Source organism: Octodon degus, unplaced genomic scaffold, assembly GCF_000260255.1.
Source record: "Octodon degus isolate 3935 unplaced genomic scaffold, OctDeg1.0 scaffold00007, whole genome shotgun sequence".
Lineage (NCBI taxonomy): Eukaryota > Metazoa > Chordata > Mammalia > Rodentia > Octodontidae > Octodon > Octodon degus.
Genome location: NW_004524583.1, coordinates 13,206,522 through 13,211,236, shown reverse-complemented (window position 1 = coordinate 13,211,236; position 4,715 = coordinate 13,206,522). Strand labels below are relative to the sequence as shown.

The 4,715-nt window shown below is 43.1% G+C and overlaps 1 long non-coding RNA gene across 2 annotated transcripts in view; it reads left to right on the top strand.

Moving 5' to 3' along the window:
* Positions 1-4,715, top strand: part of LOC111813315 — a 20,948-nt gene that overhangs the window by 686 nt on the left and 15,547 nt on the right. The gene's annotated exons all lie outside the window — the stretch shown is intronic.

The following is a 4,715-nucleotide window of genomic DNA, read 5'->3' as shown; positions in this document are numbered from 1 at the left end:
TACTTCAGCCTAACTGGAAAATACCCTCTTATTGTCACTGAGTCCTTGGAGAGACTAGAAGCCACAGCCCCCTTTGGAAATCCTGAGCTCTTTAGGACACTTAATGGGAGCACTCAGCAGGCAGCTTCCTCCTGAGCCAGGCGGCAGCCGTGACAGAGGGGCAGTTCAGGGTGCAGGTCAGTGCACCGTTGAGTGCTGTCTGGAGCCTGGAAGCTCCAGGAGCAGGCCGCCTCCTGCAGAGGGGACTGAGAACCCAACCTCGGGTATGGGGTGTCTCTTCCTTGCTCGCTGCCTGAAATGGAACGCTCACTCAGGACATTATGCCCACACCTTCCCTGCAGAGGTGTCGCACTGTTAAGACCCCAGGCTAGCTTACAAGTGCACCTCCAGCACGCCCTTGCCTGGGCCTTTCTAGAGCAAACTCAGCCCTGCTCCAGCTGCCTCTGTTTTCACTAATCCCACTTCTCAAGGGCACTAGAACGCTCCAATTTTGGAGGGAAATGAGCCATCTTCCTCCTGCCCCGGGGACTTTGTACTCGCAAATCCTGTCTGAAATCTACTTGTCGTTGGCCTAAGAAAATTCTCGATCTTCCTTTAGAACCCAGCTCCAACATCACTTCCATAAACATTCTTGACCCTCACCCACCCCACCAGGTCGAGGTACCATGGAATGTTCACTTCCTGTCCTTTCAGTTTGTCATTCAGATCTGTGAATGTTAGCACATGAATAGATTCGAATGGCGGACACCAGAATTGGGAAAGTTTCATCGTTCCCCCCATCTCTGTTCTACTATCCCTTTACAGTCATTCTCCCCACCCTAGTGCCTGGCAACTACTACCACTTGATAGGTTTTAACGGCGTCCCAGCAGAGAAACACGCAGAAAGGGGAAAGGGGCTTTATTATAAAGGAAAAGGGACTTCATTATCTTAGAGGACACGGAGAAAATTTGGGAAGATAAGAAATACTCTGGATTGAAACAAAGGGAGGCTGAGCTTTTATGGCCTTTGCCAGGGATGGGGTTTGAGAGGGAAGTTTAGATATACCTGAGGAGCTGATTGGGGCCTTCCCTGAGGTGGCGGGAAAGGTGAAAGGAAACTGCATCGTGGGCTTAGTTGGAGAAGAAGTGGGGAGGTGGTCTCTGGGAAGATGACCTATTGTTTTAAGGGCTTCAGCCATATTAGATGACCACCATAATAATTCAGCAATTCTTACTAGAGCCATAACCTATCACCACTCTGTTCTCTGTCGTAATTTTGTCTTTCCCAAATGTCATAAATGAAAGCATATGGTTTTATGATTTCACATAGTGTAGTGTCTTTAAGCTTTATCCCTGTTGTTGCAGGTAGTGTTAGTTCATTCCTTTTATTAATAAATTGTGTTCCACTATATGAACATGCAATAAGTTTATTCACCTATTGAAAGACATTGGATTTTTTTCCCAACCTTTGGTCATTATGAATAGGACTGCTGTAAACTTACACCTACAGGTTTTTGTGTAAACAGAAGTTCTTCTCTGGGATAAATAAGCAAGAGTGAGATTGCTAGGTCATATGGTAGGTGTACGTTAAAAATTAATTTTAACACTGCCCACCTATTTTCCACATTGGCTTTACCATTTTACTTCTCCCACAGAAAGTTTCCACTTGTTCTACACCTTAAATACTTGAAATTGTTAGACTTTTTTATTTTACCATTCTAATCGGTATGTAACATCTTATTATAGTTTTAATTTGCATTTGTGTAATAGTTAACAATGTTGAACATCATGTGTTTGCCATCTGTGCATCCTCTTTGGTGAAGTGTCTCCAAGTCTTTTGCCTGTTTTTGTACTTGAGTCATCTATTTTCTTACTGTTGAGTTGTTTTTTGTTTTTTGGGTTTTTTTTCGGAACCGGGGATTGAACTCAGATCCTTGCGTTTGCCAGTCAAGTGCTTATCCTACTGAGCCATTTCCCCAGCCCCACTGTTGAGTTTTAAGAGTAAGAGTTCTTTATATATTCTAGACACAGTGCCTTTCTCAGAAACGTGATTTGCAAATGGAGTCTCCACTTTATCTTGTCATTTTTTCCAATAGAATGCCTTTCACAGCGCAAAAGCCTTTCATTCTAATGAAGTCTGATGTATCAGTTTTATCTTTTATGGGTCATACTTCTGATGTTAGAACTAAGGACACTTTGCCTAACCCCAAGTCATTAAGATTTTTCTCTTCTAAAAACTTGTATATATTTTGATGGTTTGTTGTTAGGTATGTAAATGTTTATAATTATTTTTGCTATATTGAACATGTTATTGATATGCAATCCTTTTTTGTCTCCTCTAACCTTTTTTGGTTGAAAGTCTTATTTTGTCTGTGCTCTTTTGATTCCTATTTGTATGGAATAGAATATGTTCACGTGTGTGTGTGTGTGTGTGTGTGTGTGTGTGTGTGTGTGAATCCAGGGCCTTATGCATGCTAAACATGTTCTACCACTAATCTATACCCCTGGGCCCTGAAATAGCTTTTTCTAGCTTTCACTTTCAGACTATTTGTCTTTGAATGTAAAGTGAGTCTCTTATACACAGCATATAGTTGGGTCATATTTTTTAATTCATTCTGATGTTTTGTTGTTTCCTAATACTGGGCCTTCATACTGAGCTACCTCCCTAGCCTTTTTTATTTTCTATTTTGAAACAGGCCCTTGCTGTGTTACCAGATTGCCCAGGCTGGGGTTGAACATCTATGGATTCTTCCTACCTCAGGTCCTAGAGTGCTGGGGTTATAGGCATGAGCCTCATACCAAGTTCAAATCTGCCTTTTTTTTTTTTTTTGGCGGAACCAGGGATTGAACTCAGGCCCTTGTGCTTGCCAGGGAAGCGCTTATTCTACTGAGCCATCTCCCCGGCCCCTCAAATCTGTCTTTTGAGTGGAAAGTTTAGTGGATGTACATTTAGAGTAATTACTGACTGAGGGGAATTTCACTCCGTCATTTTGTTAGTTGTTTTCTCGATGCTCGTATTGATCCGCATTTCCCACATTGCTACAGCAGCCCCGTCCCCTACCCAATCTGGCAGAAATACAGAACCTTTCAAATCCCCCAGTGGATGCCTGAAACCACAGATCATACCAAAAAACCATGTATAGGGCCAGGGGGATGGCCGTACCCATACCCTTAATTTATAAGTTGGGTACAGTCAGAGAGTAACACCGATAATAAAATAGAACAATTATAGCAATATATTATTGTACTATAATTAGGTTTCTTGGGATGCTGAGATGACACAGTGCCCCGTGATGAAACATAGTGAGTGATGCAGGCACTGTGATGTAGTGTTAGGCTCCAGTGTGAGGGCTACTCTAACACGAGCATGGGGGGTAACTGCCATAGTTGATCACAGTCAGTCGGTCACAGTCAAGCATAACCAAGATGGGTAGTAAGTGACTAACAGGTAGGTAGCAAGGTGGATACACTGGACAAAAGACTGAATCAAGTCCTGGACAAGATAGACCCAGACAGCATGAGATTTTATCATGTTACCCAAAACAATGCATAATTTAAAACAAATGAGTTGGGCTGGTGAGATGGCTCAGTGGTCTAAAGCACCTACTTAGAACAAGCTAAGATTAGCAAAGCACAGGGACCTCGGTTCAATCCCCCAGCACCACATGCCAGCCAGCCCCGCCCCCTGGTGGGCTGAGCTGGCCACACACACACACACACACACACACACACACAGAAATAAAAAATAAAACACATGAGTTAACGAAGGAATTTTTCTTTTTAGCATTTTTGTACCACAGTTGACCACAGACAACTGAAAGTACAGAAATAAAACCAGAGATAAGAAGGGACTACCATATCTTCTTTTTAAGTTTACTTGATTTTCTCTGATACAATATTAGAATTTCTCTCTCTCTCTCTCTCTCTCTCTCTCTCTCTCTGTCTCTCTCTCTGTCTCTGTCTCTCTCTCTCTCTCTCTCTCTCTCTCTCTCTCTCTCTCCTCTCCACCCCCCCAACAGGGACTGAACTCAGGACCTTGCACTTGCTAGGCAGGGGCTTATGCTGCTGTGTTATCTCCCCGGCCCTTCTATCTCATTTCTGCCACCATTTTCTGTGTGGTTACTGTGCAGATTACAATTAACATCCTAAAGTTATACCATTCCTGTTTTGTATTTGAGACAGGGTCTCACTGTGTAGCCCAGGCTGGCCTCTAGCTCATGGGGACCCTCCTGCCTCAGGCTCACAAGTGCTGGGCTTACAGACGGGCAGCACCACACCCAGCTCTAAAGCTGTAATGCTCTTGTTTTAATATATAGCAGCCTAACTTCAATAACATGAAAAAAATCTGTCATAATTGCATCTTTTTTTTTTTTTGAAACAGGGTCTTGCTACACAGTTTGGACTCATAATGATCCTCCTGTCCCAGAGTCCTTAGTGCTGGGATTACAAGCATGTGCCATAACACCTGGTTCCAGGATCAGCACAGCATGCAGTACTGGGGTTCAGACTCAGGACTTTGCTTGCCAAGCAGGTGCTTATGCTGCTGAGCTACCTCTCCAGCCCCATAATTGCATCTTCATGTATAATGTACCCCCAAACAAACTAATACGTCTTTTAAACATGTTGGTCTCTTATGCAGAAAACAAAATGTGGAATTATAAGTCAAAGTTATAATAAGACTAGCTTTTAGACTAATTTTTAATTAGTCTACAGGGGCCTCCCCCTGTGGCCCCTCC